Source organism: Pipra filicauda, unplaced genomic scaffold, assembly GCF_003945595.2.
Source record: "Pipra filicauda isolate LSUMZ 115617 unplaced genomic scaffold, ASM394559v2 scaffold21_size4447388_pilon, whole genome shotgun sequence".
Taxonomy (NCBI): Eukaryota; Metazoa; Chordata; class Aves; order Passeriformes; family Pipridae; genus Pipra; species Pipra filicauda.
Window position 1 is genome coordinate 3,652,495 of NW_024104332.1, and position 15,723 is coordinate 3,668,217.

At 39.6% G+C, this 15,723-nt stretch overlaps 1 protein-coding gene across 6 annotated transcripts in view; it reads left to right on the plus strand.

The window, feature by feature from the left end:
* Positions 1 to 2,131: 2,131 nt before the first annotated feature.
* The window catches only part of GULP1 (GULP PTB domain containing engulfment adaptor 1), a 128,660-nt gene continuing 115,068 nt past the window's right edge, over positions 2,132 to 15,723 (plus strand). For 4 of the 6 annotated variants that reach the window (XM_039381370.1, XM_039381372.1, XM_039381375.1 and 1 more), the window contains exon 1: positions 2,142 to 2,165. The gene's annotated coding sequence lies outside the window, so the exon portion shown is untranslated. Of the gene's footprint in view, positions 2,166 to 15,723 lie in introns of all 6 variants that reach the window. The other 2 variants (XM_039381368.1, XM_039381371.1) reach the window with 2 other exon arrangements.

Genomic DNA, 15,723 nt, shown 5'->3' on the forward strand with positions numbered 1-15,723 from the left:
CTGATTTGCCTAGGCTATAAAAGTTAAATGTAAAGAGAGATGAATTTTCAGCATATGGCTCTGTGCTGGCAATTACATGCATTAGTGGTTCAGCTAGTGTATTGTGTCTGCTTTATAAATGTTTATATTGCAGCTTTCTACTGATAGATATTGATGACAGGCAGTATTAGGGAGGCATAAAGCACAGTCATCATTAGTTATGGCCCAGTAAAAATCTAGTTACATCTGTTTGGTAGCATATCCAGTCCTAACCTATGCTCATTGAAACATCAGACATTCCATTGTTCCTTAATATTTTAGCATAAGGTCATTGTCAACTGGGATGTAAATGTTTGACTTTTTATATTGAGCATATTCAAGTTTTAGAACTCTTTAAACATAAGGGAGCCTGGAAATAATATGATGCTGATGCTTGCTTAAAGCTTGTCTTATTCATTCTGAAATATTTTGGAATGTTTTCTGATTGCCTGAGCACATGTATAAACGAAATATGCACTCTCTTTGTCTGTTTGGAAACTACCGAGAGCTCTGTGGGGAAAGGCAGCTTTGAAATGTCAGCTTTTTCTGTTGTCAAGAAAAATTAATTCACTGACCATTGTCCATAAAAATGGGTGGGAAAATTGTGCAGGTATGAACAGTTCTCTGGATCTGACGTCTCAAAAATGGGAAGAACGTGGTAAGTTTGAACTAAGGTACAATGGATATTTAGACACCAAAATATTTAACTTTTGCCATATGACTTCTCTCAAATTCTGTACTCTTTCTCATTTGCACCTCAGCTCTGAACAGCACAGTGTTTGTGGAATGATCCATTCAAGCTGCAGATACAAAAATGAGCTTATTTTCAAGTCTTTGCCAGTTAGAGACAGTCTTCTGGTATTGTTTGCATTAATTTTTTTAATTGTAACCATGAATGTCTAATGTCACTTAAAAGAATAAATGGAGTATTTCTGGTGGCATTCATCCTGAAACCGAGGCATGATTAGCAAGTAATTAACTGTCACTATTATGTCTTTGCATGACTTCACCGGCTGGTTCTCTGAAATACTGATTTTTCACAGTGGTGAAAAAAATGAAGGCTTCCCTGGGGTGTTGAGTTCAGGTGGCAGAGTCCAAATTCCTGTGACAAGTGTGAAAAAGGGCCTGTGCACCTTATCCCAGGTGTGTAAGCCTGTAGGGCAAGGGCTGCTGAGCTTTTCTGTGCCCAGAGTGCTGTAGTGAAAAAGCCACTTTTTGCATTGGGAAGCATTTAGTTTCACACACCTCTGTGGATGCCAACACATTTTTTTCAACTTGGACCTCTTCAGGCCACTGAAAATTGTCTTTTTGGTTTTATTTCTCCGTGTTTGATAATTTTGGAGGAAATACCTCAGCTTATTAAAATTTATATTTTAATCTGTAATATTTGGGAAAATCGATTATTGCACTTAATGAGATTATTCAATACATTATACTGATGGTGGACATGGACACACACAAAGCCCCTGTACCAAACATGTCGGAATTGGCCAATGCAGGCATTTAAGCGATTTATAAAATGAGCTCATAGCAGCCTGTTAAATTCTTGGGAGGGTTGTAGTGGATTTGTGTCCCTGAGAGCATGTATCTCACCAAAATTCTTACATGAATTCAACCTTTAGAAATTAATTAGTCTTTGGCACTGGCAAATTTTTCCTCTGGAGGTTTAAATGCAAAGGATCAACTGTACCTCAAATCATCTCTTGGTTCATGTCTGACCAAGTATTAGGCTAGATAAATCTGATGTCCAAAGTATCGGTAATATATGCAAGTATGGAATGAAGATTTAAAAGTCGTTTTATGAGTTACAAAGAGTTTGATTCAATGATTGTGTTTTCTGAACTTTTTGAGAGATACCTTTGAGGTGAGATGCAAGACACTTGGAGAGGAGGGAACAATTAGATCAGGTTCAGTAACACCCCTTTTTTGGTTTACTGTATATTTATATTTGATCACATAAATGTGCTTACTAACACTAACAGCTAATCCCTTACCTTGGTGACCTGATGTAAATAGAGTTCATTTGTATTTGTTGTTGGATCAGAAATCTTACAGGAGATTTTATTGTTCTGTTTACACAGGAGAAAGTCTGTAAACAGTTCATATCCTTCTGCCATCTGAATGCTTCTGTTGTCACTTCAGGACACGTGAGACCATAATAATTGTGGAATAATGAAAGCTAATCTTTATCCTAGACCTGCCTGCTTAAGATCTTTCTAACCAGTACTTACCACACATGTCAACTTTTATTACTAAATCACGATTCTTCATCGTGCCTTTTCATCTTGAATATTCTTTATCTCGCTTTCACAGGCTGCTTATTTTATCTGCTGCTTCACTTTTGTTTCGGTGCCCAGCTGGGTTAGATCTCAGAATGTACAGATGTGACTGTCAGTGCTTTAGATGATATGTCTGTTCAGGGTGAGGTTGTCATTTTACTGTGTCAGGTTCTTAAGGAAGTTCAGTGCTTAAGAAGTTACACTTTTGAACTTGTTGCACTTGTTCAGTGTTGTTTCATTTTCATTCAGGTTGTTGCCTGCTGGAGTCAGTATCGCCGACCTGGTCAGATGGATTTTGAAATTAGCAGTGCTCTGTGGTTAAGATTTGCTGTGTGATTTGGGTTAGTGGTTTAAATTAGACTGTGATATGGGGAGCTGGGAAGGGGAAATCCCTTTTACAACCTGACAAGCAGTTTGTGTGCTGAAGGATACACGAGTAGCTAAGTTTGGATTTGTTCCTGCTGAAGACATAGCAAGACTTAGCCCCAAAATAAAGCACCATGATATTTTTGTTTGATTAAATCACTTGCTTATAACCCCCTTTAATCATTTTCCCTCAAGAGGAAGTGGAATTTAATCTGTATGGGTTTTTTTGTAAGGATATGATTGCATTTCTGATCCAAGGTTCGTGGTCAAACAAAGGAGTGTGGGGTGGGAGGACTGAGGTGTTCACATCCTCTGTCACGAGCAGTGCTGGACACATGGGCTGTGCTCTCAGAGTGTGAGTGCAGAGCTACAAATGATGATGCTCTGGCACGTGTAAAGCGTCATAGCTGGTGCTGAAGTTTCTTGATTAAAACATTTCTGAGAAATTTAGCAAATACAGCTAGATGGTCTGATATTGTGCCACAAACTGCAAGCTTTGGCCTTTTAGTTTAGTGGAAATCTTGTGTAAACGGGAGTTGATGGGATTGCACAAGTTGTTTTGGTTTTATTTGGGGTTTTAGTGGGATTTTTTGCCCTTTTTTTTTTAAGATAAAGCTAATTCTTGACTATAAAGAGGTGGTGTTCCAAGGCAGTATTCAGGATGCCTGCAGCCCTCACCCTGGTGTTCTGTAGCCTCAGACTAAGTTGGTCTCTTGCGTAAATTGGGAGACATGAGAAAGAACTCAGAAACGTGAGTTCTGCAGAATGAGCAGTGTATTGAAAGCCTTCTGAACTTCAGATCAGGCTCCTAAAGATACGTTTCAGCTGTGATTGTTGGGGACAGAGAAATCTAAATGGGCCCTTTCTGCCTGCACTTGTCGCATGGGACAGTCAGCCTTTGTGCAAGAGAGACTGTATGAGCTTCTCTTATTTGTCTTTTTTTTCCCCCCTTTGCCTTTCTGCCTAAAAATAAAGCCTCGAATTTTAGTGTTTGCATTGTGAAAATTGTTAGATCTGTTTAGTTACAGTAAGCACTCTTCCAGTGTCTTGTTTATTGGGAAAGAAGAGAGGGAATGAATAGAAAACTGTTGTTTATATCTATATTTCCTAATTACTCTCACTAGCATGCCAAATATGTAATGAAAAACTGCCTTGTGAATTGTTCATTTATTTATTTATTTATCTATCTATCTATTTATTTATTTATTTATTTAAAAATTTATTTATTGAACAAAGCCTGGTGTGCTGTTGTGATCTTATAGTTTCATAGTGCTAGGCTAATATACTATATATATAATATATTATAATAAGATAATAAGTGGCATTAATCTGGAGCTCTGTCTTGGCATCATTAATCTCACTTGTGGGATTAATGCAAGATGTTGTTCCCCATTTCCTTTCTGCTTTTAGTATTAATTTACACAGTAATACTGGATGCTCGTTGTTGAAATTGGAAAGGACAAAATCTGTTACTTAAGGGTATAAAAAGGCTTCATTTTTCTTTCATATTTTTACAAAGTGGTGCTTGCATTTACCTAAGGTGAGAAGAAAAAATAGTGGAGCCTGTATGGAATGAAAAAGGAAGTGATTTTCCTTTCCCTTCTACAGATCTAGATGTTCTTACCACGACAGAAGCTTTCACTGTGTCAGATTTAGTTTTACATGAGTCGTGTTCATCCTTTGGGACACCTTGCTGTGCTGTAGCATCCTTAAGGACAAGGTGGTAAACATTAAGGATTGAGATCACCTGATGATTTTTTGCATTGTACAAAGCTCTGGAGCAGGCAATAATCCTGAACACAATGAGCATGAGTGTTGAATCACCCCTGTTTATGGCCTAAATATCCCTTTACTGTATATTCTTTCTTTAGATTTAGAGATCATTTAGCTTAGTTTTCACACAGGAAAACCACAAATTACTATGCAATGTACTGAAGTCATTAGCCTCAATTAGCACAACAAAAAAAGTGCAGAATAAATGGAGGAAGAGCAAGACTGACTTAGTATTGAATTTTCTGCTGTGGCTACAAGGCTTCATTCACTAGACCTGACAGACAACTGGAGATTCAAATTGTGAAAGAATAAATTCTCAATTTTAATCTCTTTTTGGAAAAAACAAACAAACAAACAAAACAAAACCACAAACACAAACCTTTGGAATCAAGGGAGTAATCAGTCTGAAACAGTGTAGATTAGCCCCACTGAAGTGGAATTTAATTATTTGGAAGCGATTAAATTAACGTAGACCAAGTCTGCTGAGCTCGATGGGAGGTTTGAGAATAGAGTTTTGTGTCAAAAATTTTAATGCATTCTCTGTGCTTTTGTATAACTTTATAATTTAAAAAACTTTCTTCTTGCAATTTGCCATCAATTCAAAGACAACCAGTTTTCTGTAAATTAAATAGTTCTTTTTGGTAGGAAAAAAAGCCCACAAAACTAGTTGGATTGAATTTTGGTTCTTAGTTGGCAACAGCCAAGCAGATCAAATAACATCCCCCCTCCTTTATTACATTTGAGATTTCTAGCCCTCTGCCAGTTTTCTGCCCTTTACTCCCTAGGATTTGCCAATACTGCTGCATGGTTACCAGGGAAGAAGTTTGGGATTCAGGAAGGAATTGGCTCATTTTCCCCGCTCTGATTTAAGTCGAGATATCCACCTGTCCTGGGGAGGGGAAAGCACTTTGTGGCCTCTGATCAATCTGTCCCTGTGGTTAAAGGAGGGAAGTCACAACCCCACTGCTGGTGGAGCACACAAGCATCAGGAAGGCACTTGGCAAGCAGGTCCACTTGGTGTTGAAGCTGCTGAACTTTTGTGTTTTGAGAAAGGATGGGGATAAACAAACTAAAGACTCAGTGGTCTGGTACCACCACCCCTTGTGCAGTGAAAAAGAGAGAACAGTATTGGTCAAAAAGTGGTGCTCGTTGTGGGCAAGGTGAAGAAGTTAGGGATTGAATCAGGGGGCTTTGGTGAGAAAGGGCCAGTCCTGTGCTCCCCATTTGTCCCTGGCTGCAGCTTTTTTTGTGGTATTTGTACCCACTGCCTGGGGAGAGGTTCTCTCAGAGCAGCCACACGCGAGTTCTTCAGTGCCTCGAGCTCCTCCTTTGCGTGTCAATGAAACCTTGGCAGTGGTGCTGCTGCAGGGGTCGGGCTGGGGGACAGTGGGATTCATCAGGGAGGATGAATCCCAGGCTAACAGGCTGTGTTAGGACTGGGCTAGGATGTACATCAGCTGATTCCTTGTCCACTGCCTGGCTTTCAGATAAGAAATTGGATGTTGAAAACACCTGGTTTTGGGCATGAGGGGGGATCAAGTGTCACCCCTTCTTCCCTCAAAAAACCCGAAACCACAGTGCTGCTGTAGTTGCTTTTGGCTATCTGATTGTGAAGTATAGTATGTTGGGGCAGCTTTAGGTTTCAAAGCATGTTGTTGTGTCAGGGTCTCAAGAATCCTTTGAATGTGTGGGACTTCTCTGTTTTCTGCTGGCACGGTAGGTTTGAATTTGGCAGTAAAGAGTAATAACATTTTTAGATGTAGTTGGATATGTCTGTGGAATGTGGCTTGGGCATATATTTTTAAAAGGAGGAACACAAGTTCAGATTTGTGTTTCCAGTGACAGACCATTTTTAAGAATTCTTCAGTTTATGGATAATATTTTCAAATTTCTCTTGCTGGGTTTTCACTAAGCAGGTTAATGGTGGGTATCTCTCAGACAGGCAGACTGTAGCAAATGTGCCCAAAGAGATCTAGTCATCCTTAACTTACTGTGGAACCTTTTGCATGCTGGTGGCTACAAGAATGAAGCTGGAATTTAAAGGGAAGGTGAGAAGAGCAGAGCCCCGCTGGTTGTGTTCCTCCTCAGAGGAGGTTTAGTACACAGACCACACACAGGGAAGTGATGGCTGTAATCTTCCTCTTACATGTCTAGTTAGAAAAGGTAATAAAGGCTGTTCCAAATGTCTCATTTTCTGGGCTGGATTTGAACAATGATCTGACAATCCTGACCTCTCTCCCTTGTTCTCCCTTTTCCTTGGAGGAGAAGGACCTAGTACCCTTGGGATGCAGTATTTCTGGTTTGTTTTGTAGCAGGGTCCTGCAGCGGTGTGAACTGTGCTCGTAGGACACCGTGGGGGAAGGGTTAACCTCACAGACCCTTCTGCAGGGTCTTCAGGGCATAATGGGCAGGCAAAAGCCACGTTTGGAGGTGTTTTGGTTTTGTTTTACAGCTGCAAATAAGTCCGTTCTGCAATTTATTCATCGTATGGTGAAGGAAAGAGCGGATGTTTTGATTTGAAAGGGAATCTTATTTACGATCCTGGAGCATAAACAAACTACGGGTAGAGGAAGCAAACCAGCCTTACTGGACCATCTTCTGGGACAGCAAGTAATAACCTTCGTGGTGTTCTGTGTCAGAGGCAAGGGTGTGTACATGTATTTTTAGAAGGGCTTCCAAAAGTGCACCCTGCTGCGTGTGGGTTTGTTTACACGGTGTATTCCCAGCTCAGCTCTCCTCTTGTTTTAGGTTCACAGCCTGCCTTTCTCTGCCCCTCGTGACCCGCCGGCCGGAGCAGGGAGCAGGGGGCTGGCAGGTAGAGCTGTCTTTGTCTTTCCACCTCAGTTTTCTTACAAACGGCATAACACGCCGATTGCTTTTCATTCCACACTTGGGAAGGAGCAGAACGAAGCAGAGCTGGGGTTTGCTTTTCCCCGGGGCGGTGTGGGTGTGACTGATGGAACAGCGCCAGAAGAATTTGGCAGAGTAGCCGACTGTAAAGGGAATAATATCTTTTTTCTGATGATGGATGGTACTTATGAGGCAGCTGAGCTTGAAAGCCATTTCTCATGCTGAGGCTCTGCGATGTGCAGGTCAGCCACTGAGACAGTGCAAGCCTTCAAAGTGTGAGCTAATAGCTTGGCAGGTTATGTCTGACAAGCAGCAAACGATCTGATTTTAGTTCCTGGGAGTGCCTGTGGGTTTTGGTGGACTTTTTTCGTGAATTGTAACATCTAGTAGTTCTAATATTTTCCTAATAATACATGATGATCTAAGTTCTGAAATACCTTAAAGAATAGTCAGTTAATAACGGAATATATTTTTATTCCCAAATATCGTAAATTTCTCTAATACCTAAAAAGTGATTCTTTTTAACTGCTGCACGTGCTGTTAAGAATATAGGATAAAACCCCCCATATTTCAGCTTATCAGCACAGTTGAGAAGGTGTTAAAATATTGGCCCCTCATTTTTCTGTGGGGCAAATGGACAGAGCTACCTCAGACAGAGCATCTTTGTGTGTTGTTTTCAAAGAAGGGGTCATGAAATTGTGGTAATGAGATTTGACAGGAAAATCTGTACAGCAGTGAAGGTACATTCATATAGGATAACAGCTGGAAAAGACAATTGTCTGATCTGACATCCAACACTCATAGCTCTGGGAGAGTTTATATTGTCATATTAACTACTGATTTGATGAAAGAAGAATGCTGTCTGGAACACTGCTGGAGGAAAGGCTTCCTGGGAAATATCCAGCTAGGGAGTTTACCCCCAAGAGTTTCAGAGCTGTTTCTTGAAGAGATCTAAACTTTGAACAGATGCTTTTATTTGAAATTGGAGTTTGAGAAGATGGATGACAAGATTTTTATACGGAATGTCCAATAAATGATAAAGTACCTACATAAGCAACAAAGTCCTAATCCACTAAAAAATTTGGATTTTTTTTTTCCTACTAGGAGATAAACCTGTGAGACTCAGTTCACTTGCACATGTTGGCTACTGCTCCATGAACACAGGCAGCTCTAACCTTTCAAATGCTTTTAAGTACTCAGTTCTGTTTAAAGAGTTAGGTCTTGAGAACTACTCTCCTCACAACAAAGTAATGTGTTATTCAAAACATATAGACTGCAGGAATGTGAGAGGTTGAATTTTATAAGCAACAGCATCTTGACAATAAATACTTTTAGTGTGTCTGAAACTCCCTGTGTTTACCAATTGTCACTTGTGCTGTTTGATTTGACTTGTTAATCACAAAGCTGGAGTTCAGTTTTACGAGGATGTATTGACACATTAATTATGAATGCAACTTTTTCATCTTTACTGTAATAAAATTTTAATATCCAATATTTGAAAAAAAAATATTTGTCAGGACACAGACCTGTTCATATCTTGATAAACATGTGCACTTTATGCAGTTTTCTTAAGAATGTTTCAGATCAGCAGAGGGTTTAATAAAGCATTCAGGTGAAGTAGGAACCTTATTTAGACTTCCAGACCAGCCAGGAAGATGCCTTGTATATTTGTAGAATGAACTCCCCTGACAGTTTCAATTCAATGAAAACTGAATATGGTGCTTAACTAGTTAGCACATCAGTGCAGGGTGAGAACCTGCCTAAATTCCTCATTCTGCTTTATAGAGTTAAGTACAGATTTTAGGAGTTAAGTACTTCTATGGTCCGAAGAAGTAGTTATTTTTCTGGATCTCAATCTGAATTTGCAAATGCATTCCCGCTTCTCTTCTTACCGTATCTTGATGTTATGAGGACAGCTAAAAAAATGTTACAAGGTATTTGTATCCCATTGTAATTGTGGTCCTATAAAATAATGTGACAAGGCTGGGGTGTTTGTGCACAGGAGGGATTTTCTTCTCCTCAAATATTTATGATCACCAGGCTTTGGAGAACAGTGGCTTATATCACTGAGCCTCAAGGGGCCAGCTAACACAGTGCCAGATGTAGTGTAAAGTGTTGTCTGCACAGTTATTCAGAACATCCAGTCAGTGATTGAATATGCTGGTGTGATTTAATTGAAATAATGTGTCCTCACGTTAATTGAAATCAATGTGAATAAACTCTGTCCCCCAAATCAGGGAACTGGCAACCTTATTTATCGGTGTCTCGGTTGTTAACATTAGAAATACGTTGATTATATGGACACATTAGAAATTAAAAAATAATAAAAGAAGTGATCTTTATTGGAGAGATCAGAAAGGTAATGCAGGTGATTGTGATGGATCTGGTGTGCCTGTGGTGAGAGGTTATCAGTTCTGGAATTTATGGTATATAAATTGTGGAACAGACAGTAGATTGCTTACAATAAGGATAGCAGTTTCCTCAGACTGTAGAAATAGTGAATATATTCCAGTTTTATACGCAAAACATTATGTTCTCTCTAACAATTTAAAATATAGAAATCTCAAATGTTCAGGGTGATGTTTACCTAAAATTTATTCATCTTATTCAGGGTGACCCTTGGCAGAATCTTTCTTCTTTCTTTCTGTATGTCAAAGAAAGTCAGTCATACTAGTTAATTTTTAGGCAAGAGACAGAGCAACAGATGGACGATGGTAGATCTAATTTCTGCCTGATTTAAGTTTACAAGATTCATTAGAATTTCTGTCTTGATTTTTAGAGAGGTAACAAAGCTAATGCATGAAGAGAGAAATACAGAACATTTCTACTGCATTTTCATACTTATACCTTTTGATATGTTGATGCTTCAGACTTTGGCTGCCTTTGTACTTATATTGTGATACATTTTTTTACCATGCAGTTAAGGCAAACCTTTATTACCTGATGAAGCAAGAGAGGGGCATCAGGCATGCAGTTCCCTACCTATAGTGCATGTGGCATTGCCATACCATTACTTAGTGTACTTTGATTTACCAGTACTTCCTTATTTTTATAAATTTTTATCATATAAATTATAAATTTTATATTTTTTTATAATTTTATTATTCATAAATTAATATTTATAAATACTAACTTCTACTGAGTAGTGACTTAACCAAAAATCAGCTAGGGATTAGGAAAATAACTGATTCTTTTTGCATTTGTTTGTACCTGATGCTTCCTGCAGATGTTTCATGTTGTTTCAGATGTTAAATCTGACTCAAGTAAGAAGCATGAATATTATTTGGACATAGCCCTTATTTTTCTTCTGTGGTGTCTCAGTATGGCTGAAATTTTTCCTGGAGTGACTGTTCGTGCCTGCATTCTGAATTTGACAGTTTCAAGCTACTTTTTCTGCAAGTTCTACAGGTCTTTGTTTATGGGAAAATGCCTATTTTTTTCCTCAGTCTTCCACTGTGAGTCTTCCTGGAAAGTTATGAGGAAGGAATACGATGGCTTTTAACAAATTTCTTTTCTGAGACTTTAAAAAGCTGCCTTACTTGAAAATAGTGGCATGGGCAGTTGGTCATCGCTTGCCTCTTGTGGAAGAGGGACACTTGTCCTGCATGTGGAAAAACATACTGATATGTAGCAGAAGAGGCTGAGAGTGCCTCACTCAGACGTTTTCTTAAAGGAATGCCCCTTCCTACCTATCTCTCTGGAAAAAAGTTAACTCCTAACAGGGTTCAGATGTATCCCAGGTGGCAAAAGGGCAGATTTTGCAAGGCAAGATTTCAGGAGGCTGTGCCACTGCACAGCAGGGACCTGATCACCACATCACAGTGATGCCTGAAACCATTTTGGGAAGGAAGGAGTTAAAAAAATGGTAGCTCATTTTGTTTTGTTTCCAAGTGCATAAAGAAGAATCGGGAGAAGCTGTAAAATTATATTTGTCTTCCAAATAATCATTCTAATTTGCTATCTCTGTAACTTGCTATCTGTTTTATGGCTGATGTCGTCTGTGCTTTGGCCACTCCTGGAAGAGAGACACCACTTAGTGTTTTATCTAGTGAGCTTTCCTCATGTAGCAGTAGGAATAATAGCAGGAACATGACCAAATCTGTTTATTTTACTGATATTCTCTTATCAGAGTAATTGTTGAATAGGTGTTCTTCTAACTGCAGTGGTTAAGGTCACTTAAATTTGGCACTCGAGTCTCCTAAACCTCTTGCCTTCCCTTTCAGAGTTAAAATTTTGATTCGCTGCTGGAGATATTTGACCTTCGTGGAAATAAAAGTTGAGATTTGCTTTTTATTGTTGCAAAGAGAAGACAGAATTCTAAGTTCAAGACTACCTTATTATGCAAATTTTGTAGACAGGGATTGTCAGGGACTTGGGAGTCTGAAAAGGGCTTGCCCAATGTGCACTTAAAAACCCCGTGCTGCTGTATTGGGAAATACTCCTATTAGAGGCAATTAAAAGGACACATGTAACACAGTTCCTTTCTTTCTCAAGGTTGTGTACTCAGCATCATAAAAGATCTCCATGCATTATGAAACATGAAATTCCAGGATTGGTAATTAAAAAAAAAAAGGGCAAAAAAAAAAAAAAGGCTGCTATTCCAGTTTGTCATCTCTTATGGGATTTCTTTACAGGTTAAAGGTTTAGGCAAAAGGTTTCCTTGTGTGGTTAGGCTTACCCAGGGGTAAGTTGGAGCTGAAAATCTATTGGGTGTTAATACAAAGTAGAACAGCTCAATGTGAAGCAGAGTTTCTTTTAAGAGCCCTGCATCAGCAATTATTTAGACTCATCAGTTATTCTTCCCCTTGATGTACACTAAGACTTAAAAAACAACCATGGAGCTACTCTTCTGAGATTTTTACAGTTTGAGAAAGATTGTGCTTCCAAACCTATCTCTCTTTATCTCTTACGAGACTATTCTGGAAAAGAACGGGGAGTAGCAGGAGGAGAGGTGAAGCAATGGAGCAGTGCTACAGGTTTAATGCACTTCCATACTTTTCTAGCATGAGCTGTATCCCTGCTGGGAAAAGTAAGCAGCAGCCTGAAGGTTACAGTCACAGTGTGTTTGTTTTCATTTTGGTAAAAGATCCGTGGGTCTTCTGTGATTTGCTTGAATGAAGTTTAATAGGGTCCGGTGCCATCAAGGTGAAATGAATCCTGGCAGCTGCTTCCACGAAGGAATTTTTATTTGAAGCCTCCCTCCTAGGTGGCCTGTTGTTTCATGCTGTTTAGTCGCAAGATCTTTGTGTTCTGCCAAAAAAAATTAAAAAAAGAAAGGGAGTATGTATTCTAAAATGTTCCTCTTGCTTTCTAACCAGAGAAGTGGAAGTGGTTTTGTGATATAATGGAATGGCAGATTTTCTCAATGATTATTTTCTGCTAAGCAGATTCTGCAGCCACGTTGTTTCTGACAGTATATGATGTCATATTTGACAGCGTTGGAAGCCAAGGAATTGGAATTATATTTAATGCACAGCTTGTTTCTCTCAAAATACAGTTTCTGATTCTGTCAGCCTTATGTGAGAGGTGTTAAATGAAACAGGTGAGCTACAGCAGGTGGTTGTACCCTGTCTGTGCTGGGATTCAGAAGATATCTGTTCCTGCTCCAGAAGTCTCAGCTAGACCAGCTACTTCTTAAACTGTGTTTGTGTGAGCAGTCATTTTGTTTAGTGACTTCTTCAGGCCTGTGTGAGTGAGATATTCTGAGCTGTCTGGCTATGTTGGTGTTTACCTGAACCACAGTTCTGAGGTCTTACCAGTCACTGATGTATGAAATAAGGGATAAAGTTGTTAAGAAACAGTGACTGGAGAGAAGATCCATAAAAACGAGTAAAAGATTGGCAATTAGAGACTTAATGCTTTCCGGAAAGAGAAATTACAAATGCCTTTGCTATATTGGAAAACAGCAGGTAGTGATGCTTGTGTTCATTTGGAGGGAGACACGTAACAAGAATCAATCACAAACCCAGATGCTGAATAACTGGCTTTGGAGGCGAGGCATATGTTTGTGACAATGAAGATGATTCATCTTCTGAACAAACCACCGTTTGGGAAAAACATCGTGGCCACCTTTGAAATGCTAAAATCGAAAATGTAAATTTTTAATCTAGCTTTTCAGAGGTGTAAATCCTTCCTGGATGAAATTTAATGGCCTGTGACAGGTGCAGCAGGTAATTTTGGTCCCTAAATTTAGAAATGCTCTTGCTTCCTAGTTTAGCATTATGATGTTTTGTTGGCTGTTTCCTATGGAATAGTCTCCTTTGCTTACTGTTTTTTTGCCAAAATGTGATGTGATCTTAGGGTCCAGAGATAAACTCCCAAAACACTTTTTTTAACTGGTCACCCATTGGCATTGTGGAAGTTTCTCCCATCTTAGCAGATTTCTTTAACCGGCAGCTTCTCTTTGGTTTGTGCTTCTGGCTTTTCTTATTTATGTTCAAAACTCAGTAGCTTCCTGTTATAAGATTTTAGAAAAGAGCCATTTCTTAGGATTGTTACAGGTATAGATTCAGTTTAGCCTTTTTCTTGTTGTACCAAGCCATATTACACAATAGGTTTGGTCTTTAACTTACTGATATTTTAACTTTTTTTTTATTTATGGTTTCAGCCTGTACCTGGAAATATTTTGGTGCCCTCACCACTGAGCACTCTAGCAGAGCAGTCTACACTGCTGTTCTCTGAGTGTTGTGGGCTCTTCTCATTCTTGTGAGGTTGAAAACACAGCTGTGTTCTTTCCACAGGACCTAGGAAACTCAGGGGGTAGAACATCTTATTCATCACTTTTTGCATAGTGGTCCATTTCATTCCCCACTGTGGATTTTGTTGCAGTAAAGTGTTGATCTAAAAAGCTCTGAAATGATGTTTAAATTGCAGTGGTTTAGCTTTTACAGCAGAACTGGCAAGGTGGGCATGGTGGCTGTGATCAGGTGCCTTTTTGGTTGCCTTTCCTTGAGGTAGAAAGACCTCTGGGGTAGTACCTCGAAAGACTCTTTTCTTTCCACTTCACTTCCTGCTGTGTACTTGCATTCCTTTTCTAGGAGTGTGTGGATCTGAGGTACCAATGAGAAGAAGGAAGGCAACTCCTTTCCTTGGGGCTTTTGGAGAGGAGTTTCCAGAGACAGCTGGCACGGTGCAAACGCTGCAGAAAATCCCGGCTCCCATGAAGGGACAGAAGGGGCAGTGAGGAGCAGAGAGAGCCAGCAAAGCCCCAGGGATTCTGCCCTCCCTAAGAACTAGAAGTGACTAAATTAGTTCACAGACTGACGAACCTACTGACTTGGCTCAAGCTGAGCCCAAAAGGAGGATTCACTGGCGGGGAACCAACGGGCAGGGAAAAAGATCCGCCTCTTGTTGGATCGGTCACACTGAGTTCTCTTTTCTCACCTGAGTTCCTCTCATAGATGCTTTGATAAAACTTTTGGATTTGGTTTTAACAACCCCTGGATTGTTTTTGGCATCTTGTTGTAGGACAAATTCACTGGTCCAATTCAGCTCTAGCTCAGGCTAGCTTAGAGTCCTAGGAGAGCATCACATGGCAGGTGGACTCTGAAGTATTGGATAACCTTGGCAACAAAAGCTGTAGTTGCTGTGGAATACACTCATGGCAGGAGCTAGAAGAAATTTTAGGACTGGTTGTATGGAATTAGATTAATACCCTTTGTGCTGTCCTCTTTGTGTACTAATTTTTTTCCCTGCTATTTATTGAGGAGAAGTGTAAGACTGAAGTAGCACACAGAGCTACTTTCTTAGTGATCTGTAGTCAAGGACAACTTGGACCAAAGCTGATTTCTTTTGTGCTTAAGGGAACTTGACAGACATTTTACCCCCCATAGGTTTGTTCAGACACCTTTCAAACACTTGAAAATTTGGAGCATGCCTAAAAAAGCATAAGCTTTTATCAGTGTCTGAGTCAGAAACTCTGTGTGTATGTGTGTTGAATACACAGGGGGAATTTGTTATTAAAGTAGTATTGATACAGTTGCCAGACATCACTATTGGAGCGTTTGATTCAGCATGTGGGTTTAAATGGACTTCTTAAGGGGCTTTGAGCATAGTTGGGTGATTTCCCAGGAGCCAGCTACCTGGTTACTGGATGTCTGTTCAACATTATAGCATAGATGGTCCTAGCTGTATGTTATGTAGTGCTTACTGTGAAAAAAATTTGCTTTTTATTTCAAGCTGGCTTTCTTTGTGTATTACAGTTGAGTAAGTCATGTGGAACAGGGGGAGAAGCTCTGAAGTTTTTCTGGTTACATGCATAGTTAAATGGTGTGTTGCTTCCAGAAAAACAAGAAGGTGATGTAGGGAAGGCCTTTGAAGGAACTTCTCAAAAGGAAATTGAGCACAATAATGTAAATTGGGTGTAATTCCACTGGGGAGAAAATCTAGTGAATGGATGAATTGTGAGAGAACAGAAGTATTGTAGTAGCTGTTCAGC